We start from the raw sequence: 25,747 nt of genomic DNA, 5'->3' as shown, positions 1-25,747 counted from the left end.
AGAGCAGCAATACCACAGTGACCTGGTATAAAGCGGTAATACCACAGTTACCTGGTATATAGCAGTAATACCACGGTGACCTTGTATAAAGCGGTAATACCACAGTGACCTGGTATAAAGCGGTAATACCACAGTGACCTGGTATAAAGCGGTAATACCACAGTGACCTGGTATAAAGCGGTAATACCACAGTGACCTGGTATAAAGCGGTAATACTGCTGTAATACCACAGTGACCTGGTATAAAGCAGTAATACCACAGTGACCTGGTGTAAAGCAGTAATACCACAGTGACCTGGTGTAGAGCAGTAATACCACAGTGACCTGGTGTAGAGCAGTAATACCACAGTGACCAGGTATAAAGCAGTAATACCACAGTGACCTGGTGTAGAGCAGTAATACCACAGTGACCTGGTGTAGAGCAGTAATACCACAGTGACCTGGTATAAAGCAGTAATACCACAGTGACCTGGTGTAGAGCAGTAATACCACAGTGACCTGGTATAAAGCAGTAATTCTGCTGTAATACCACAGTGACCTGGTGTAGAGCAGTAATACCACAGTGACCTGGTATAAAGCAGTAATACTGCTGTAATACCACAGTGACCTGGTATAAAGCAGTAATACCACAGTGACCTGGTGTAAAGCAGTAATACCACAGTGACCTGGTGTAGAGCAGTAATACGCTGTAATACCACAGTGACCTGGTATAAAGCAGTAATACCACAGTGACCTGGTATAAAGCAGTAATACCACAGTGACCTTGTATAAAGCGGTAATACCACAGTGACCTAGTATAAAGCAGTAATACTGCTATAATACCACAGTGACCTGGTGTAGAGCATTAATACTGCAGTAATACCACAGTGACCTGGTATAAAGCAGAACGCTGTAATACCACAGTGACCTGGTGTAAAGCAGTAATACCACAGTGACCTGGTATAAAGCAGTAATACCACAGTGACCTGGTGTAAAGCAGTAATACCACAGTGACCTGGTGTAAAGCAGTAATACCACAGTGACCTGGTATAAAGCAGTAATACCACCGTGACCTGGTCTGGAGCGGTAATACTGCTGTAATACCACAGTGACCTGGTGTAAAACAGTAATACCACAGTGACCTGGTCTAAAGCAGTAATACCACAGTGACCTGGTATTAAGCGGTAATACCACAGTGACCTGGTATAAAGCAGTAATACCACAGTGACCTGGTGTAAAGCAGTAATACCACAGTGACCTGGTGTAAAGCAGTAATATCACAGTGACCTGGTGTAGAGCAGTAATACCACGGTGACCTGGTGTAGAGCAGTAATACCACAGTGACCTGGTATAAAGCAGTAATACCACAGTGACCTGGTATAAAGCAGTAATACCACAGTGACCTGGTATAAAGCAGTAATACCACAGTGACCTGGTGTAAAGCAGTAATACCACAGTGACCTGGTATAAAGCAGTAATACCACAGTGACCTGGGTTAGAGCAGTAATACCACAGTGACCTGGTGTAGAGCAGTAATACCACAGTGACCTGGTATAAAGCAGTAATACCACAGTTACCTGGTGATAAAGCAGTAATACCACAGTGACCTGGTGTAAAGCAGTAATACCACAGTGACCTGGTATAAAGCAGTAATACCACAGTGACCTGGTATAAAGCAGTAATACCACAGTGACCTGGTGTAAAGCAGTAATACCACAGTGACCTGGTGTAAAGCAGTAATACCACAGTGACCTGGTGTAGAGCAGTAATACCACAGTGACCAGGTATAAAGCAGTAATACCACAGTGACCTGGTGTAGAGCAGTAATACCACAGTGACCTGGTGTAGAGCAGTAATACCACAGTGACCTGGTATAAAGCAGTAATACCACAGTGACCTGGTGTAGAGCAGTAATACCACAGTGACCTGGTATAAAGCAGGTAATACCACAGTGACCTGGTGTAGAGCAGTAATACCACAGTGACCTGGTATAAAGCGAGTAATACCACAGTGACCTGGGTATAAAGCAGTAATACCACGATGACCTGGTGTAAAGCAGTAATACCACAGTGACCTGGTGATAAAGCAGTAATACCACAGTGACCTGGTATAAAGCAGTAATACTGCTACAATACCACAGTGACCTGGTGTAGAGCAGTAATACTGCAGTAATACCACAGTGACCTTGTATAAAGCGGTAATACCACAGTGACCTAGTATAAAGCAGTAATACCACAGTGACCTGGTGTAAGAGCAGTAATACCACAGTGACCTGGTATAAAGCAGTAATACCACAGTGACCTGGTGTAAAGCAGTAATACTGCTGTAATACCACAGTGACCTGGTATAAAGCAGTAAAATCACAGTGACCTGGTGTAAAGCAGTAAACTGCTGTAATTCCACAGTGACCTGGTGTAGAGCAGTAATACCACAGTGACCTGGTCTGGAGCGGTAATACTGCTTTAATACCACATTGACCTGGTATAAAGCAGTAATACCACAGTGACCTGGTATAAAGCAGTAATACCACCGTGACCTGGTCTGGAGCGGTAATACTGCTGTAATACCACAGTGACCTGGTGTAAAACAGTAATACCACAGTGACCTGGTCTAAAGCAGTAATACCACAGTGACCTGGTATTAAGCGGTAATACCACATTGACCTGGTATAAAGCAGTAATACCACAGTGACCTGGTGTAAAGCAGTAATACCACAGTGACCTGGTGTAAAGCAGTAATACCACAGTGACCTGGTGTAGAGCAGTAATACCACGGTGACCTGGTGTAGAGCAGTAATACCACAGTGACCTGGTATAAAGCAGTAATACCACAGTGACCTGGTATAAAGCAGTAATACCACAGTGACCTGGTATAAAGCAGTAATACCACAGTGACCTGGTGTAAAGCAGTAATACCACAGTGACCTGGTATAAAGCAGTAATACCACAGTGACCTGGGTTAGAGCAGTAATACCACAGTGACCTGGTGTAGAGCAGTAATACCACAGTGACCTGGTATAAAGCAGTAATACCACAGTTACCTGGTGAAAAGCAGTAATACCACAGTTACCTGGTGTAAAGCAGTAATACCACAGTGACCTGGTATAAAGCAGTAATACCACTGTTACCTGGTATAAAGCAGTAATACCACAGTGACCTGGTGTAAAGCAGTAATACCACAGTGACCTGGTGTAGAGCAGTAATACCACAGTGACCTGGTGTAGAGCAGTAATACCACAGTGACCAGGTATAAAGCAGTAATACCACAGTGACCTGGTGTAGAGCAGTAATACCACAGTGACCTGGTGTAGAGCAGTAATACCACAGTGACCTGGTATAAAGCAGTAATACCACAGTGACCTGGTGTAGAGCAGTAATACCACAGTGACCTGGTATAAAGCAGTAATTCTGCTGTAATACCACAGTGACCTGGTGTAGAGCAGTAATACCACAGTGACCTGGTATAAAGCAGTAATACTGCTGTAATACCACAGTGACCTGGGTATAAAGCAGTAATACCACGAGTGACCTGGTGTAAAGCAGTAATACCACAGTGACCTGGTGTAGAGCAGTAATACTGCTGTAATACCACAGTGACCTGGTATAAAGCAGTAATACTGCTACAATACCACAGTGACCTGGTGTAGAGCAGTAATACTGCAGTAATACCACAGTGACCTTGTATAAAGCGGTAATACCACAGTGACCTAGTATAAAGCAGTAATACCACAGTGACCTGGTGTAGAGCATTAATACTGCAGTAATACCACAGTGACCTGGTATAAAGCAGTAATACCACAGTGACCTGGTGTAAAGCAGTAATACTGCTGTAATACCACAGTGACCTGGTATAAAGCAGTAAAATCACAATGACCTGGTGTAAAGCAGTAATACCACAGTGACCTGGTATAAAGCAGTAATACCACAGTGACCTGGTATAAAGCAGTAATACCACAGTGACCTGGTATAAAGCAGTAATACCACCGTGACCTGGTCTGGAGCGGTAATACTGCTGTAATACCACAGTGACCTGGTGTAAAGCAGTAATACCACAGTGACCTGGTCTAAAGCAGTAATACCACAGTGACCTGGTATTAAGCGGTAATACCACATTGACCTGGTATAAAGCAGTAATACCACAGTGACCTGGTGTAAAGCAGTAATACCACAGTGACCTGGTGTAAAGCAGTAATACCACAGTGACCTGGTGTAGAGCAGTAATACCACAGTGACCTGGTGTAGAGCAGTAATACCACAGTGACCTGGTATAAAGCAGTAATACCACAGTGACCTGGTATAAAGCAGTAATACCACAGTGACCTGGTATAAAGCAGTAATACCACAGTGACCTGGTGTAAAGCAGTAATACCACAGTGACCTGGTATAAAGCAGTAATACCACAGTGACCTGGGTTAGAGCAGTAATACCACAGTGACCTGGTGTAGAGCAGTAATACCACAGTGACCTGGTATAAAGCAGTAATACCACAGTTACCTGGTGAAAAGCAGTAATACCACAGTGACCTGGTGTAAAGCAGTAATACCACAGTGACCTGGTATAAAGCAGTAATACCACAGTGACCTGGTATAAAGCAGTAATACCACAGTGACCTGGTGTAAAGCAGTAATACCACAGTGACCTGGTGTAAAGCAGTAATACCACAGTGACCTGGTGTAGAGCAGTAATACCACAGTGACCTGGTGTAAAGCAGTAATACCACAGTGACCTGGTGTAAAGCAGTAATACCACAGTGACCTGGTGTAGAGCAGTAATACCACAGTGACCTGGTATAAAGCAGTAATACCACAGTGACCTGGTGTAAAGCAGTAATACCACAGTGACCTGGTGTAAAGCAGTAATACCACAGTGACCTGGTGTAGAGCAGTAATACCACAGTGACCTGGTATAAAGCAGTAATACTGCTGTGATACCACAGTGACCTGGTGTAGAGCAGTAATACCACAGTGACCTGGTATAAAGCAGTAATACCACAGTGACCTGGTATAAAGCAGTAATACCACAGTGACCTGGTATAAAGCAGTAATACCACAGTGACCTGGTATAAAGCAGTAATACCACAGTGACCTGGTATAAAGCAGTAATACCACAGTGACCTGGTGTAAAGCAGTAATACCACAGTGACCTGGTATAAAGCAGTAATACCACAGTGACCTGGTATAAAGCAGTAATACTGCTGTAATACCACAATGACCTGGTATAAAGCAGTAATACCACGGTGACCTGATCTGGAGCGGTAATACTGCTGTAATACCACAGTGACCTGGTATAAAGCAGTAATACCACAGTGACCTGGTATAAAGCATTAATACCACAATGACCTGGGTTAGAGCAGTAATACCACAGTGACCTGGTGTAGAGCAGTAATACCACAGTGACCTGGTATAAAGCAGTAATACCACAGTTACCTGGTATAAAGCAGTAATACCACAGTGACCTTGTATAAAGCGGTAATACCACAGTGACCTGGTATAAAGCGGTAATACCACAGTGACCTGGTATAAAGCAGTAATACCACAGTGACCTGGTATAAAGCAGTAATACCACAGTGACCTGGTATAAAGCGGTAATACTGCTGTAATACCACAGTGACCTGGTATAAAGCAGTAATACCACAGTGACCTGGTGTAAAGCAGTAATACCACAGTGACCTGGTGTAGAGCAGTAATACCACAGTGACCTGGTGTAGAGCAGTAATACCACAGTGACCAGGTATAAAGCAGTAATACCACAGTGACCTGGTGTAGAGCAGTAATACCACAGTGACCTGGTGTAGAGCAGTAATACCACAGTGACCTGGTATAAAGCAGTAATACCACAGTGACCTGGTGTAGAGCAGTAATACCACAGTGACCTGGTATAAAGCAGTAATTCTGCTGTAATACCACAGTGACCTGGTGTAGAGCAGTAATACCACAGTGACCTGGTATAAAGCAGTAATACTGCTGTAATACCACAGTGACCTGGGTATAAAGCAGTAATACCACGAGTGACCTGGTGTAAAGCAGTAATACTGCTGTAATACCACAGTGACCTGGTATAAAGCGGTAATACTGCTGTAATACCACAGTGACCTGGTATAAAGCAGTAATACCACAGTGACCTGGTGTAGAGCAGTAATACTGCTGTAATACCACAGTGACCTGGTATAAAGCAGTAATACCACGGTGACCTGGTATAAAGCAGTAATACCACAGTGACCTGGTGTAGAGCATAAACGCAGTAATACCACAGTGACCTGGTATAAAGCAGTAATACCACAGTGACCTGGGTTAGAGCAGTAATACCACAGTGACCTGGTGTAGAGCAGTAATACCACAGTGACCTGGTATAAAGCAGTAATACCACAGTTACCTGGTGAAAAGCAGTAATACCACAGTTACCTGGTGTAAAGCAGTAATACCACAGTGACCTGGTATAAAGCAGTAATACCACAGTGACCTGGTATAAAGCAGTAATACCACAGTGACCTGGTGTAAAGCAGTAATACTGTGTAATACCACAGTGACCTGGTGTAAAGCAGTAATACCACAGTGACCTGGTGTAAAGCAGTAATACCACAGTGACCTGGTGTAAAGCAGTAATACCACAGTGACCTGGTGTAAAGCAGTAATACCACAGTGACCTGGTGTAAAGCAGTAATACCACAGTGACCTGGTATAAAGCAGTATACTGCTGTAATACCACAGTGACCTGGTGTAAAGCAGTAATACCACAGTGACCTGGTGTAAAGCAGTAATACCACAGTGACCTGGTGTAGAGCAGTAATACCACAGTGACCTGGTATAAAGCAGTAATACCACAGTGACCTGGTGTAGAGCAGTAATACTGCTGTAATACCACAGTGACCTGGTATAAAGCAGTAATACCACGGTGACCTGGTATAAAGCAGTAATACCACAGTGACCTGGTATAAAGCAGTAATACCACAGTGACCTGGTATAAAGCAGTAATACCACAGTGACCTGGTATAAAGCAGTAATACCACAGTGACCTGGTGTAAGCAGTAACACTGCTGTAATACCACAGTGACCTGGTATAAAGCAGTAATACCACAGTGACCTGGTATAAAGCAGTAATACTGCTGTAATACCACAGTGACCTGGTATAAAGCAGTAATACCACAGTGACCTGGTCTTGAGCGGTAATACTGCTGTAATACCACAGTGACCTGGTATAAAGCAGTAATACCACAGTGACCTGGTATAAAGCATTAATACCACAATGACCTGGGTAGAGCAGTAATACCACAGTGACCTGGTGTAGAGCAGTAATACCACAGTGACCTGGTATAAAGCAGTAATACCACAGTTACCTGGTATAAAGCAGTAATACCACAGTGACCTGGTATAAAGCAGTAATACCACAGTGACCTGGTATAAAGCAGTAATACCACAGTGACCTGGTATAAAGCGGTAATACCACAGTGACCTGGTGTAAAGCAGTAATACCACAGTGACCTGGTATAAAGCAGTAATACCACAGTGACCTGGTATAAAGCAGTAATACCACAGTGACCTGGTGTAGAGCAGTAATACTGCTGTAATACCACAGTGACCTGGTATAAAGCAGTAATACCACAGTGACCTGGTATAAAGCAGTAATACCACAGTGACCTGGTATAAAGCAGTAATACCACAGTGACCTGGTATAAAGCAGTAATACCACAGTGACCTGGTATAAAGCAGTAATACCACAGTGACCTGGTGTAAGAGCAGTAATACCACAGTGACCTGGTATAAAGCAGTAATACCACAGTGACCTGGTATAAAGCAGTAATACTGCGAAACCACAATGACCTGGTATAAAGCAGTAATACCACGGTGACCTGATCTGGAGCGGTAAACGCTGTAATACCACAGTGACCTGGTATAAAGCAGTAATACCACAGTGACCTGGTATAAAGCAGTAATACCACAGTGACCTGGGTTAGAGCAGTAATACCACAGTGACCTGGTGTAGAGCAGTAATACCACAGTGACCTGGTATAAAGCAGTAATACCACAGTTACCTGGTATAAAGCAGTAATACCACAGTTACCTGGTATAAAGCAGTAATACCACAGTGACCTGGTATAAAGCAGTAATACCACAGTGACCTGGTATAAAGCGGTAATACCACAGTGACCTGGTATAAAGCGGTAATACCACAGTGACCTGGTATAAAGCGGTAATACTGCTGTAATACCACAGTGACCTGGTATAAAGCAGTAATACCACAGTGACCTGGTGTAAAGCAGTAATACCACAGTGACCTGGTGTAGAGCAGTAATACCACAGTGACCTGGTGTAGAGCAGTAATACCACAGTGACCAGGTATAAAGCAGTAATACCACAGTGACCTGGTGTAGAGCAGTAATACCACAGTGACCTGGTGTAGAGCAGTAATACCACAGTGACCTGGTATAAAGCAGTAATACCACAGTGACCTGGTGTAGAGCAGTAATACCACAGTGACCTGGTATAAAGCAGTAATCTGCTGTAATACCACAGTGACCTGGTGTAGAGCAGTAATACCACAGTGACCTGGTATAAAGCAGTAATACTGCTGTAATACCACAGTGACCTGGGTATAAAGCAGTAATACCACGATGACCTGGTGTAAAGCAGTAATACTGCTGTAATACCACAGTGACCTGGTGTAGAGCAGTAATACTGCTGTAATACCACAGTGACCTGGTATAAAGCAGTAATACTGCTATAATACCACAGTGACCTGGTGTAGAGCAGTAATACTGCAGTAATACCACAGTGACCTTGTATAAAGCGGTAATACCACAGTGACCTGGTATAAAGCAGTAATACTGCTATAATACCACAGTGACCTGGTGTAGAGCATTAATACTGCAGTAATACCACAGTGACCTGGTATAAAGCAGTAATACCACAGTGACCTGGGTTAGAGCAGTAATACCACAGTGACCTGGTGTAGAGCAGTAATACCACAGTGACCTGGTATAAAGCAGTAATACCACAGTTACCTGGTGAAAAGCAGTAATACCACAGTTACCTGGTGTAAAGCAGTAATACCACAGTGACCTGGTATAAAGCAGTAATACCACAGTGACCTGGTATAAAGCAGTAATACCACAGTGACCTGGTGTAAAGCAGTAATACTGTTGTAATACCACAGTGACCTGGTGTAAAGCAGTAATACCACAATGACTTGGTGTAGAGCAGTAATACCACAGTGACCTGGTGTAAAGCAGTAATACCACAGTGACCTGGTGTAAAGCAGTAATACCACAGTGACCTGGTGTAGAGCAGTAATACCACAGTGACCTGGTATAAAGCAGTACTACTGCTGTAATACCACAGTGACCTGGTGTAAAGCAGTAATACCACAGTGACCTGGTGTAAAGCAGTAATACCACAGTGACCTGGTGTAGAGCAGTAATACCACAGTGACCTGGTATAAAGCAGTAATACTGCTGTGATACCACAGTGACCTGGTGTAGAGCAGTAATACTGCTGTAATACCACAGTGACCTGGTATAAAGCAGTAATACCACGGTGACCTGGTATAAAGCAGTAATACCACAGTGACCTGGTATAAAGCAGTAATACCAGAGTGACCTGGTATAAAGCAGTAATACCACAGTGACCTGGTATAAAGCAGTAATACTGCTGTGATACCACAGTGACCTGGTGTAGAGCAGTAACACTGCTGTAATACCACAGTGACCTGGGTATAAAGCAGTAATACCACAGTGACCTGGTATAAAGCAGTAATACTGCTGTAATACCACAATGACCTGGTATAAAGCAGTAATACCACGGTGACCTGATCTGGAGCGGTAATACTGCTGTAATACCACAGTGACCTGGTATAAAGCAGTAATACCACAGTGACCTGGTATAAAGCATTAATACCACAATGACCTGGGTTAGAGCAGTAATACCACAGTGACCTGGTGTAGAGCAGCAATACCACAGTGACCTGGTATAAAGCGGTAATACCACAGTTACCTGGTATAAAGCAGTAATACCACAGTGACCTTGTATAAAGCGGTAATACCACAGTGACCTGGTATAAAGCGGTAATACCACAGTGACCTGGTATAAAGCGGTAATACCACAGTGACCTGGTATAAAGCGGTAATACCACAGTGACCTGGTATAAAGCGGTAATACTGCTGTAATACCACAGTGACCTGGTATAAAGCAGTAATACCACAGTGACCTGGTGTAAAGCAGTAATACCACAGTGACCTGGTGTAGAGCAGTAATACCACAGTGACCTGGTGTAGAGCAGTAATACCACAGTGACCAGGTATAAAGCAGTAATACCACAGTGACCTGGTGTAGAGCAGTAATACCACAGTGACCTGGTGTAGAGCAGTAATACCACAGTGACCTGGTATAAAGCAGTAATACCACAGTGACCTGGTGTAGAGCAGTAATACCACAGTGACCTGGTATAAAGCAGTAATTCTGCTGTAATACCACAGTGACCTGGTGTAGAGCAGTAATACCACAGTGACCTGGTATAAAGCAGTAATACTGCTGTAATACCACAGTGACCTGGGTATAAAGCAGTAATACCACGATGACCTGGTGTAAAGCAGTAATACTGCTGTAATACCACAGTGACCTGGTGTAGAGCAGTAATACTGCTGTAATACCACAGTGACCTGGTATAAAGCAGTAATACTGCTATAATACCACAGTGACCTGGGTAGAGCAGTAATACGCAGTAATACCACAGTGACCTGGTATAAAGCGGTAATACCACAGTGACCTGGTATAAAGCAGTAATACTGCTTAATACCACAGTGACCTGGTGTGAGTAAAGCAGTAATACCACAGTGACCTGGTATAAAGCAGTAAACTGCTGTAATCCACAGTGACCTGGTATAAAGCAGGTAATACCACAGTGACCTGGTGTAGAGCAGTAATACTGCAGTAATACCACAGTGACCTTGTATAAAGCGGTAATACCACAGTGACCTAGTATAAAGCAGTAATACTGCTATAATACCACAGTGACCTGGTGTAGAGCATTAATACTGCAGTAATACCACAGTGACCTGGTATAAAGCAGTAATTCTGCTGTAATACCACAGTGACCTGGTGTAAAGCAGTAATACTGCTGTAATACCACAGTGACCTGGTATAAAGCAGTAAAATCACAATGACCTGGTGTAAAGCAGTAAAACTGCTGTAATTCCACAGTGACCTGGTGTAGAGCAGTAATACTGCTGTAATACCACAGTGACCTGGTCTGGAGCGGTAATACTGCTTTAATACCACATTGACCTGGTATAAAGCAGTAATACCACAGTGACCTGGTATAAAGCAGTAATACCACCGTGACCTGGTCTGGAGCGGTAATACTGCTGTAATACCACAGTGACCTGGTGTAAAACAGTAATACCACAGTGACCTGGTCTAAAGCAGTAATACCACAGTGACCTGGTATTAAGCGGTAATACCACAGTGACCTGGTATAAAGCAGTAATACCACAGTGACCTGGTGTAAAGCAGTAATACCACAGTGACCTGGTGTAAAGCAGTAATATCACAGTGACCTGGTGTAGAGCAGTAATACCACGGTGACCTGGTGTAGAGCAGTAATACCACAGTGACCTGGTATAAAGCAGTAATACCACAGTGACCTGGTATAAAGCAGTAATACCACAGTGACCTGGTATAAAGCAGTAATACCACAGAGACCTGGTGTAAAGTAGTAATACCACAGTGACCTGGTATAAAGCAGTAATACCACAGTGACCTGGGTTAGAGCAGTAATACCACAGTGACCTGGTGTAGAGCAGTAATACCACAGTGACCTGGTATAAAGCAGTAATACCACAGTTACCTGGTGAAAAGCAGTAATACCACAGTTACCTGGTGTAAAGCAGTAATACCACAGTGACCTGGTATAAAGCAGTAATACCACAGTGACCTGGTATAAAGCAGTAATACCACAGTGACCTGGTGTAAAGCAGTAATACTGTTGTAATACCACAGTGACCTGGTGTAAAGCAGTAATACCACAATGACTTGGTGTAGAGCAGTAATACCACAGTGACCTGGTGTAAAGCAGTAATACCACAGTGACCTGGTGTAAAGCAGTAATACCACAGTGACCTGGTGTAGAGCAGTAATACCACAGTGACCTGGTATAAAGCAGTACTACTGCTGTAATACCACAGTGACCTGGTGTAAAGCAGTAATACCACAGTGACCTGGTGTAAAGCAGTAATACGACAGTGACCTGGTGTAGAGCAGTAATACCACAGTGACCTGGTATAAAGCAGTAATACTGCTGTGATACCACAGTGACCTGGTGTAGAGCAGTAATACTGCTGTAATACCACAGTGACCTGGTATAAAGCAGTAATACCACGGTGACCTGGTATAAAGCAGTAATACCACAGTGACCTGGTATAAAGCAGTAATACCAGAGTGACCTGGTATAAAGCAGTAATACCACAGTGACCTGGTATAAAGCAGTAATACTGCTGTGATACCACAGTGACCTGGTGTAGAGCAGTAACACTGCTGTAATACCACAGTGACCTGGGTATAAAGCAGTAATACCACAGTGACCTGGTATAAAGCAGTAATACTGCTGTAATACCACAATGACCTGGTATAAAGCAGTAATACCACGGTGACCTGATCTGGAGCGGTAATACTGCTGTAATACCACAGTGACCTGGTATAAAGCAGTAATACCACAGTGACCTGGTATAAAGCATTAATACCACAATGACCTGGGTTAGAGCAGTAATACCACAGTGACCTGGTGTAGAGCAGCAATACCACAGTGACCTGGTATAAAGCGGTAATACCACAGTTACCTGGTATAAAGCAGTAATACCACAGTGACCTTGTATAAAGCGGTAATACCACAGTGACCTGGTATAAAGCGGTAATACCACAGTGACCTGGTATAAAGCGGTAATACCACAGTGACCTGGCATAAAGCGGTAATACCACAGTGACCTGGTATAAAGCGGTAATACTGCTGTAATACCACAGTGACCTGGTATAAAGCAGTAATACCACAGTGACCTGGTGTAAAGCAGTAATACCACAGTGACCTGGTGTAGAGCAGTAATACCACAGTGACCTGGTGTAGAGCAGTAATACCACAGTGACCAGGTATAAAGCAGTAATACCACAGTGACCTGGTGTAGAGCAGTAATACCACAGTGACCTGGTGTAGAGCAGTAATACCACAGTGACCTGGTATAAAGCAGTAATACCACAGTGACCTGGTGTAGAGCAGTAATACCACAGTGACCTGGTATAAAGCAGTAATTCTGCTGTAATACCACAGTGACCTGGTGTAGAGCAGTAATACCACAGTGACCTGGTATAAAGCAGTAATACTGCTGTAATACCACAGTGACCTGGTGTAGAGCAGTAATACCACAGTGACCTGGTGTAGAGCAGCAATACCACAGTGACCTGGTATAAAGCGGCAATACCACAGTTACCTGGTATAAAGCAGTAATACCACAGTGACCTTGTATAAAGCGGTAATACCACAGTGACCTGGTATAAAGCGGTAATACCACAGTGACCTGGTATAAAGTGGTAATACCACAGTGACCTGGCATAAAGCGGTAATACCACAGTGACCTGGTATAAAGCGGTAATACTGCTGTAATACCACAGTGACCTGGTATAAAGCAGTAATACCACAGTGACCTGGTGTAAAGCAGTAATACCACAGTGACCTGGTGTAGAGCAGTAATACCACAGTGACCTGGTGTAGAGCAGTAATACCACAGTGACCAGGTATAAAGCAGTAATACCACAGTGACCTGGTGTAGAGCAGTAATACCACAGTGACCTGGTGTAGAGCAGTAATACCACAGTGACCTGGTATAAAGCAGTAATACCACAGTGACCTGGTGTAGAGCAGTAATACCACAGTGACCTGGTATAAAGCAGTAATTCTGCTGTAATACCACAGTGACCTGGTGTAGAGCAGTAATACCACAGTGACCTGGTATAAAGCAGTAATACTGCTGTAATACCACAGTGACCTGGGTTAGAGCAGTAATACCACAGTGACCTGGTGTAGAGCAGTAATACCACAGTGACCTGGTATAAAGCAGTAATTCTGCTGTAATACCACAGTGACCTGGTGTAGAGCAGTAATACCACAGTGACCTGGTATAAAGCAGTAATACTGCTGTAATACCACAGTGACCTGGGTATAAAGCAGTAATACCACGATGACCTGGTGTAAAGCAGTAATACTGCTGTAATACCACAGTGACCTGGTGTAGAGCAGTAATACTGCTGTAATACCACAGTGACCTGGTATAAAGCAGTAATACTGCTATAATACCACAGTGACCTGGTGTAGAGCAGTAATACTGCAGTAATACCACAGTGACCTTGTATAAAGCGGTAATACCACAGTGACCTGGTATAAAGCAGTAATACTGCTATAATACCACAGTGACCTGGTGTAGAGCATTAATACTGCAGTAATACCACAGTGACCTGGTATAAAGCAGTAAAACTGCTGTAATTCCACAGTGACCTGGTATAAAGCAGTAATACTGCTACAATACCACAGTGACCTGGTGTAGAGCAGTAATACTGCAGTAATACCACAGTGACCTTGTATAAAGCGGTAATACCACAGTGACCTAGTATAAAGCAGTAATACTGCTATAATACCACAGTGACCTGGTGTAGAGCATTAATACTGCAGTAATACCACAGTGACCTGGTATAAAGCAGTAATTCTGCTGTAATACCACAGTGACCTGGTGTAAAGCAGTAATACTGCTGTAATACCACAGTGACCTGGTATAAAGCAGTAAAATCACAATGACCTGGTGTAAAGCAGTAAAACTGCTGTAATTCCACAGTGACCTGGTGTAGAGCAGTAATACTGCTGTAATACCACAGTGACCTGGTCTGGAGCGGTAATACTGCTTTAACACCACATTGACCTGGTATAAAGCAGTAATACCACAGTGACCTGGTATAAAGCAGTAATACCACCGTGACCTGGTCTGGAGCGGAAAATACTGCTGTAATACCACAGTGACCTGGTGTAAAACAGTAATACCACAGTGACCTGGTCTAAAGCAGTAATACCACAGTGACCTGGTATTAAGCGGTAATACCACATTGACCTGGTATAAAGCAGTAATACCACAGTGACCTGGTGTAAAGCAGTAATACCACAGTGACCTGGTGTAAAGCAGTAATATCACAGTGACCTGGTGTAGAGCAGTAATACCACGGTGACCTGGTGTAGAGCAGTAATACCACAGTGACCTGGTATAAAGCAGTAATACCACAGTGACCTGGTATAAAGCAGTAATACCACAGTGACCTGGTATAAAGCAGTAATACCACAGAGACCTGGTGTAAAGTAGTAATACCACAGTGACCTGGTATAAAGCAGTAATACCACAGTGACCTGGGTTAGAGCAGTAATACCACAGTGACCTGGTGTAGAGCAGTAATACCACAGTGACCTGGTATAAAGCAGTAATACCACAGTTACCTGGTGAAAAGCAGTAATACCACAGTTACCTGGTGTAAAGCAGTAATACCACAGTGACCTGGTATAAAGCAGTAATACCACAGTGACCTGGTATAAAGCAGTAATACCACAGTGACCTGGTGTAAAGCAGTAATACTGTTGTAATACCACAGTGACCTGGTGTAAAGCAGTAATACCACAATGACTTGGTGTAGAGCAGTAATACCACAGTGACCTGGTGTAAAGCAGTAATACCACAGTGACCTGGTGTGAAGCAGTAATACCACAGTGACCTGGTGTAGAGCAGTAATACCACAGTGACCTGGTATAAAGCAGTACTACTGCTGTAATACCACAGTGACCTGGTGTAAAGCAGTAATACCACAGTGACCTGGTGTAAAGCAGTAATACGACAGTGACCTGGTGTAGAGCAGTAATACCACAGTGACCTGGTATAAAGCAGTAATACTGCTGTGATACCACAGTGACCTGGTGTAGAGCAGTAATACTGCTGTAATACCACAGTGACCTGGTATAAAGCAGTAATACCACGGTGACCTGGTATAAAGCAGTAATACCACGGTGACCTGGTATAAAGCAGTAATACCAGAGTGACCTGGTATAAAGCAGTAATACCACAGTGACCTGGTATAAAGCAGTAATACTGCTGTGATACCACAGTGACCTGGTGTAGAGCAGTAACACTGCTGTAATACCACAGTGACCTGGGTATAAAGCAGTAATACCACAGTGACCTGGTATAAAGCAGTAATACTGCTGTAATACCACAATGACCTGGTATAAAGCAGTAATACCACGGTGACCTGATCTGGAGCGGTAATACTGCTGTAATACCACAGTGACCTGGTATAAAGCAGTAATACCACAGTGACCTGGTATAAAGCATTAATACCACAATGACCTGGGTTAGAGCAGTAATACCACAGTGACCTGGTGTAGAGCAGCAATACCACAGTGACCTGGTATAAAGCGGCAATACCACAGTTACCTGGTATAAAGCAGTAATACCACAGTGACCTTGTATAAAGCGGTAATACCACAGTGACCTGGTATAAAGCGGTAATACCACAGTGACCTGGTATAAAGTGGTAATACCACAGTGACCTGGCATAAAGCGGTAATACCACAGTGACCTGGTATAAAGCGGTAATACTGCTGTAATACCACAGTGACCTGGTATAAAGCAGTAATACCACAGTGACCTGGTGTAAAGCAGTAATACCACAGTGACCTGGTGTAGAGCAGTAATACCACAGTGACCTGGTGTAGAGCAGTAATACCACAGTGACCAGGTATAAAGCAGTAATACCACAGTGACCTGGTGTAGAGCAGTAATACCACAGTGACCTGGTGTAGAGCAGTAATACCACAGTGACCTGGTATAAAGCAGTAATACCACAGTGACCTGGTGTAGAGCAGTAATACCACAGTGACCTGGTATAAAGCAGTAATTCTGCTGTAATACCACAGTGACCTGGTGTAGAGCAGTAATACCACAGTGACCTGGTATAAAGCAGTAATACTGCTGTAATACCACAGTGACCTGGGTATAAAGCAGTAATACCACGATGACCTGGTGTAAAGCAGTAATACTGCTGTAATACCACAGTGACCTGGTGTAGAGCAGTAATACTGCTGTAATACCACGGTGACCTGGTATAAAGCAGTAATACTGCTATAATACCACAGTGACCTGGTGTAGAGCAGTAATACTGCAGTAATACCACAGTGACCTTGTATAAAGCGGTAATACCACAGTGACCTGGTATAAAGCAGTAATACTGCTATAATACCACAGTGACCTGGTGTAGAGCATTAATACTGCAGTAATACCACAGTGACCTGGTATAAAGCAGTAAAACTGCTGTAATTCCACAGTGACCTGGTGTAGAGCAGTAATACTGCTGTAATACCACAGTGACCTGGTCTGGAGCGGTAATACTGCTTTAATACCACATTGACCTGGTATAAAGCAGTAATACCACAGTGACCTGGTATAAAGCAGTAATACCACAGTGACCTGGTATAAAGCAGTAATAGCACCGTGACCTGGTATAAAGCAGTAATACCACCGTGACCTGGTCTGGAGCGGTAATACTGCTGTAATACCACAGTGACCTGGTGTAAAACAGTAATACCACAGTGACCTGGTCTAAAGCAGTAATACCACAGTGACCTGGTATTAAGCGGTAATACCACATTGACCTGGTATAAAGCAGTAATACCACAGTGACCTGGTGTAAAGCAGTAATACCACAGTGACCTGGTGTAAAGCAGTAATATCACAGTGACCTGGTGTAGAGCAGTAATACCACGGTGACCTGGTGTAGAGCAGTAATACCACAGTGACCTGGTATAAAGCAGTAATACCACAGTGACCTGGTGTAGAGCAGTAATACCACAGTGACCTGGTATAAAGCAGTAATACCACAGTGACCTGGTATAAAGCAGTAATACCACAGTGACCTGGTATAAAGCAGTAATACCACAGTTACCTGGTGAAAAGCAGTAATACCACAGTTACCTGGTGTAAAGCAGTAATACCACAGTGACCTGGTATAAAGCAGTAATACCACAGTGACCTGGTATAAAGCAGTAATACCACAGTGACCTGGTGTAAAGCAGTAATACTGCTGTAATACCACAGTGACCTGGTGTAAAGCAGTAATACCACAATGACTTGGTGTAGAGCAGTAATACCACAGTGACCTGGTGTAAAGCAGTAATACCACAGTGACCTGGTGTAAAGCAGTAATACCACAGTGACCTGGTGTAGAGCAGTAATACCACAGTGACCTGGTATAAAGCAGTACTACTGCTGTAATACCACAGTGAGCTGGTGTAAAGCAGTAATACCACAGTGACCTGGTGTAAAGCAGTAATACGACAGTGACCTGGTGTAGAGCAGTAATACCACAGTGACCTGGTATAAAGCAGTAATACCACAGTGACCTGGTGTAAAGCAGTAATACCACAGTGACCTGGTATAAAGCAGTAATACCACAGTGACCTGGTGTAGAGCAGTAATACCACAGTGACCTGGTATAAAGCAGTAATACCACAGTGACCTGGTATAAAGCAGTAATACCACAGTGACCTGGTATAAAGCAGTAATACCACAGTGACCTGGTGTAAAGCAGTAATACTGCTGTAATACCACAGTGACCTGGTGTAAAGCAGTAATACCACAGTGACCTGGTATAAAGCAGTAATACCACAGTGACCTGGTGTAAAGCAGTAATACCACAATGACTTGGTGTAGAGCAGTAATACCACAGTGACCTGGTGTAAAGCAGTAATACCACAGTGACCTGGTGTAGAGCAGTAATACCACAGTGACCTGGTATAAAGCAGTACTACTGCTGTAATACCACAGTGACCTGCTGTAAAGCAGTAATACCACAGTGACCTGGTGTAAAGCAGTAATACCACAGTGACCTGGTGTAGAGCAGTAATACCACAGTGACCTGGTATAAAGCAGTAATACCACAGTGACCTGGTGTAAAGCAGTAATACCACAGTGACCTGGTATAAAGCAGTAATACCACAGTGACCTGGTGTAGAGCAGTAATACCACAGTGACCTGGTATAAAGCAGTAATACCACAGTGACCTGGTATAAAGCAGTAATACCACAGTGACCTGGTGTAAAGCAGTAATACCACAGTGACCTGGTGTAAAGCAGTAATACTGCTGTAATACCACAGTGACCTGGTGTAAAGCAGTAATACCACAGTGACCTGGTGTAGAGCAGTAATACCACAGTGACCTGGTATAAAGCAGTACTACTGCTGTAATACCACAGTGACCTGCTGTAAAGCAGTAATACCACAGTGACCTGGTGTAAAGCAGTAATACCACAGTGACCTGGTGTAGAGCAGTAATACCACAGTGACCTGGTGTAGAGCAGTAATACCACAGTGACCAGGTATAAAGCAGTAATACCACAGTGACCTGGTGTAGAGCAGTAATACCACAGTGACCTGGTGTAGAGCAGTAATACCACAGTGACCTGGTATAAAGCAGTAATACCACAGTGACCTGGTGTAGAGCAGTAATACCACAGTGACCTGGTATAAAGCAGTAATTCTGCTGTAATACCACAGTGACCTGGTGTAGAGCAGTAATACCACAGTGACCTGGTATAAAGCAGTAATACTGCTGTAATACCACAGTGACCTGGGTATAAAGCAGTAATACCACGATGACCTGGTGTAAAGCAGTAATACTGCTGTAATACCACAGTGACCTGGTGTAGAGCAGTAATACTGCTGTAATACCACGGTGACCTGGTATAAAGCAGTAATACTGCTATAATACCACAGTGACCTGGTGTAGAGCAGTAATACTGCAGTAATACCACAGTGACCTTGTATAAAGCGGTAATACCACAGTGACCTGGTATAAAGCAGTAATACTGCTATAATACCACAGTGACCTGGTGTAGAGCATTAATACTGCAGTAATACCACAGTGACCTGGTATAAAGCAGTAAAACTGCTGTAATTCCACAGTGACCTGGTGTAGAGCAGTAATACTGCTGTAATACCACAGTGACCTGGTCTGGAGCGGTAATACTGCTTTAATACCACATTGACCTGGTATAAAGCAGTAATACCACAGTGACCTGGTATAAAGCAGTAATACCACAGTGACCTGGTATAAAGCAGTAATAGCACCGTGACCTGGTATAAAGCAGTAATACCACCGTGACCTGGTCTGGAGCGGTAATACTGCTGTAATACCACAGTGACCTGGTGTAAAACAGTAATACCACAGTGACCTGGTCTAAAGCAGTAATACCACAGTGACCTGGTATTAAGCGGTAATACCACATTGACCTGGTATAAAGCAGTAATACCACAGTGACCTGGTGTAAAGCAGTAATACCACAGTGACCTGGTGTAAAGCAGTAATATCACAGTGACCTGGTGTAGAGCAGTAATACCACGGTGACCTGGTGTAGAGCAGTAATACCACAGTGACCTGGTATAAAGCAGTAATACCACAGTGACCTGGTGTAGAGCAGTAATACCACAGTGACCTGGTATAAAGCAGTAATACCACAGTGACCTGGTATAAAGCAGTAATACCACAGTGACCTGGTATAAAGCAGTAATACCACAGTTACCTGGTGAAAAGCAGTAATACCACAGTTACCTGGTGTAAAGCAGTAATACCACAGTGACCTGGTATAAAGCAGTAATACCACAGTGACCTGGTATAAAGCAGTAATACCACAGTGACCTGGTGTAAAGCAGTAATACTGCTGTAATACCACAGTGACCTGGTGTAAAGCAGTAATACCACAATGACTTGGTGTAGAGCAGTAATACCACAGTGACCTGGTGTAAAGCAGTAATACCACAGTGACCTGGTGTAAAGCAGTAATACCACAGTGACCTGGTGTAGAGCAGTAATACCACAGTGACCTGGTATAAAGCAGTACTACTGCTGTAATACCACAGTGAGCTGGTGTAAAGCAGTAATACCACAGTGACCTGGTGTAAAGCAGTAATACGACAGTGACCTGGTGTAGAGCAGTAATACCACAGTGACCTGGTATAAAGCAGTAATACCACAGTGACCTGGTGTAAAGCAGTAATACCACAGTGACCTGGTATAAAGCAGTAATACCACAGTGACCTGGTGTAGAGCAGTAATACCACAGTGACCTGGTATAAAGCAGTAATACCACAGTGACCTGGTATAAAGCAGTAATACCACAGTGACCTGGTATAAAGCAGTAATACCACAGTGACCTGGTGTAAAGCAGTAATACTGCTGTAATACCACAGTGACCTGGTGTAAAGCAGTAATACCACAGTGACCTGGTATAAAGCAGTAATACCACAGTGACCTGGTGTAAAGCAGTAATACCACAATGACTTGGTGTAGAGCAGTAATACCACAGTGACCTGGTGTAAAGCAGTAATACCACAGTGACCTGGTGTAGAGCAGTAATACCACAGTGACCTGGTATAAAGCAGTACTACTGCTGTAATACCACAGTGACCTGCTGTAAAGCAGTAATACCACAGTGACCTGGTGTAAAGCAGTAATACCACAGTGACCTGGTGTAGAGCAGTAATACCACAGTGACCTGGTATAAAGCAGTAATACCACAGTGACCTGGTGTAAAGCAGTAATACCACAGTGACCTGGTATAAAGCAGTAATACCACAGTGACCTGGTGTAGAGCAGTAATACCACAGTGACCTGGTATAAAGCAGTAATACCACAGTGACCTGGTATAAAGCAGTAATACCACAGTGACCTGGTGTAAAGCAGTAATACCACAGTGACCTGGTGTAAAGCAGTAATACTGCTGTAATACCACAGTGACCTGGTGTAAAGCAGTAATACCACAGTGACCTGGTGTAGAGCAGTAATACCACAGTGACCTGGTATAAAGCAGTACTACTGCTGTAATACCACAGTGACCTGCTGTAAAGCAGTAATACCACAGTGACCTGGTGTAAAGCAGTAATACCACAGTGACCTGGTGTAGAGCAGTAATACCACAGTGACCTGGTATAAAGCAGTAATACCACAGTGACCTGGTGTAAAGCAGTAATACCACAGTGACCTGGTATAAAGCAGTAATACCACAGTGACCTGGTGTAGAGCAGTAATACCACAGTGACCTGGTATAAAGCAGTAATACCACAGTGACCTGGTATAAAGCAGTAATACCACAGTGACCTGATGTAAAGCAGTAATACCACAGTGACCTGGTGTAAAGCAGTAATACTGCTGTAATACCACAGTGACCTGGTGTAAAGCAGTAATACTGCTGTAATACCACAGTGACCTGGTGTAGAGCAGTAATACCACAGTGACCTGGTATAAAGCAGTAATACCACAGTGACCTGGTGTAGAGCGATACTACTGCTGTAATACCAGTGACCGACCATCTGGTTGGGGTATGTAGCGCTGTGTCGCCTGATTGGGTGAACTATTATGGATTCAGTTATTTAGAGTTTATTTTGTCTATAGAGTCACAATGGCACTGACAGGTCCTGTCATCCAGGTGTTGCTGTGCCTGCACACACACATACACCAGCGCGGGCTTATGCACACACACACACACACACGCACACTCTCACACACACACACACACACACACACACACACACACACACACACACACACACACACACACACACACACACACACACACACACACACACACACACACACACACACACGCACACACGCACACACGCACGCATGCACACACGCACACACACACACACACACACACACACACACACACCTTTGTCTGGAATCCAGCCATGTACAGTAACACACTCAGATATAATATTCTACTTCACCACATTGCGCCCTGTCTCAAATAGCAGTGTACTTCCTACCATCATCAAAACTATCAATTGGCAAACCCAAAAAACTTAACAGCTATGATTTCAAATGACACAGATTTAGAATTCACATGACGGCATCTAAGTTGTTTAGGATTGCCAGCAGTTTCCATCGTGTGCCGGCGTTTAAGACATGGAATTCTGGCATGGGTTTGTGATAGAACGTGATACAGTAAGGACAAGGAGGAGCATGTCTGATGCCAGCGGAACAAAAGGAATAAGTGCAGCTAGTGGCTCCCCACACCTTCATTGTTTAATGTGGACAAGCCAGGAGCCACAGCTGTGTGAGTCCTAGCAAGCAGTAACATGGACACGAGCAACCCTTCCCCTTCAACTTGCCACAGAGTCCGACAAGTTGTCTGACAGGAAAAAGAGACACCATCATATATCATTCAGATCAGACGATTATCGGAGTTGGTTTTGGCTCAGGGAGCTAGGCAGTTTGCTGCCACGCAGAAGTGAGAATTAAAAACAGCCTTGTGCCAAGGAGGGATTGCTCAACGTGAACACACAGGTGTCATCCATCACACAGAGACTGAGGAGACACATGGTGAATGACTGTGATTCCTAGTAGTCATAGCGACCAGGTCACATCCACAAGAAGTTGGAATTCCCCTGTGAGATTGACACACACAGACGTATGCACATACACAGTAGGCTATACTTCTATTATATTCTATATTCGCTCAGCCCAGTCAAAACTGTTCGCTGCTCTGGCACCCCAATGGTGGAACAAACTCCCTCACGACGCCAGGACAGCGGAGTCAATCACCACCTTCCGGAGACACCTGAAACCCCACCTCTTTAAGGAATACCTAGGATAGGATAAAGTAATCCTTCTGACCCCCCCCCCCCCTTAAAAGATTTAGATGCACTATTGTAAAGTGGCTGTTCCACTGGATATCTTAAGGTGAATGCACCAATTTGTAAGTCGCTCTGGATAAGAGCGTCTGCTAAATGACTTAAATGTAAATGTAATGATTAGTCTCTAAATTATTCAGATGATTCTTATTTGTTGTTTAATCTCATATTTGACATTGGCCTACTTCCAGTGCGATTCCTCTGGGCAAGTTCCAACAGTGGCCTCATCACTACCACATGGTAATGGTGCAATGGTGCATTGACTCTAAGAGAAGAGTCTAAACGCTACAGAGCCGCATGGCAGACACTTTTGTTCAATTCTATGATACGATATGCCCTGCTGAACATGTAGTTGAACCAGTATCTGATAGCTGATGCCTCCATGTTCCCCTGTGGAATGCAAAACACCCTCTCGGCTCAACAGAACCATTACTCACCCAGTTAGAACAAAGCAGCCCCTGTATAAAGCCTCGCTACTGTTATTGTACTGCTGCTCTTTCATTTTTACTTAACACTTACTTTTCTTAAAACTGCATTGTTGGTTAAGGGCTTGTAAGTAAGTATTTCACTGTAAAGTCTACACCTGTTGTGTTCGGCGTATGTGATAAATACAATGTGATTTGATGATCCATCAACAACCTGATGACTATCAGGTTCCAGGACGGTCAGGACATAAATAACTAGGTGAAAGGTTAAGTACGTATGCAAAGGACACTGTAAGAACAGCCTACTGTTCCTGGTTAGTCCCACAGGCATAGTAACACACTAAAGATTCAAGGGCACTTGAAGAAGCAACTATACAGTACTTCTAATTGGTCAAAGAGCAAAAAGGAAGGACCCATGTTTTTGTCACAAACTATTATAAAGTCAACACATTATTTAACATGCCTGTCCATTAATAAAAGCAATGGATTCTAAAATAATCCAGAAAATTTCCTAAAAAAAATGTATGCCATTTAGCAGACGCTTCTATTTACAGTAACTTACAGTAGTGCATGCATACCCTTTCGTATGGGTGGATAATGTGCAATAAGTTGACTTAACACCTATAAACTAAAGGGTTTCAGTAAGCACATTATTCAGACAGTAGATGAGACAGTCCAAACGGGAAATGGAGAATATAAATGTAAAATAGAAGGACTTAAATTCCCATACGGCTGGATCTGTGCTGGACCAATAAACAAAACATATTACTTATAGCAGAAGTCCCACACTTTAACACTGAAACGGTGAGAGAACCAACCATATTTTTACAGCAAACAGCAGAATCACCTATTCGCATAGCATCCTATTACAGTGGAATTGGGAATGTAAACCATTTTCTAACCGAAGGGGGCACAGACCCATCTGTCAAATGCATATAGTCTGTGTCCCTAATATATCCTTGTGCCTATATAGTGCCGTACTTCTTACCAGTGCCCAATAGGGCTATGATCAAAAGTGCTGCACTATACAGGGAAGATGGTGCCATTTGGGAAACAGAAATAACCACCTAACTTGGGGTAGAGGGGAGGGGAAATATGGCAGTCAAGTACACATACACTGGTGGGTATTAAAATGCAATTAAAGGCTTTAGCAGAGGAAGAACAAGTTAATTCATGCAGAAACAGGCATCCATTAATAACAGTGATTTATGTTCCTATTTCAGAGCTCAGGGATATGTCCTAACTGCACCCTATTCCCTTTACAGTGCACTTCTTTAGACCAGAGCCCTATTCCCTTTACAGTGCACTACTTTAGACCAGAGCCCTATTCCCTTTACAGTGCACTACTTTAGACCAGAGTCCTATTCCCTTTACAGTGCACTAATTTAGACCAGAGCCCTATTCCCTTTACAGTACACTACTTTAGACCAGAGCCCTATTCCCTTTACAGTACACTACTTTAGACCAGAGCCATATTCCCTTTACAGTACACTACTTTAGACCAGAGCCCCATTCCCTTTACAGTGCACTACTTTAGACCAGAGCCCTATTCCTTTTACAGTGCACTACTTTAGACCAGAGCCCTATTCCCTT

Source organism: Salvelinus fontinalis, chromosome 16 (genome assembly GCF_029448725.1).
Source record: "Salvelinus fontinalis isolate EN_2023a chromosome 16, ASM2944872v1, whole genome shotgun sequence".
In the NCBI taxonomy this organism is placed as follows: domain Eukaryota; kingdom Metazoa; phylum Chordata; class Actinopteri; order Salmoniformes; family Salmonidae; genus Salvelinus; species Salvelinus fontinalis.
This window is presented reverse-complemented; position numbering follows the sequence as displayed.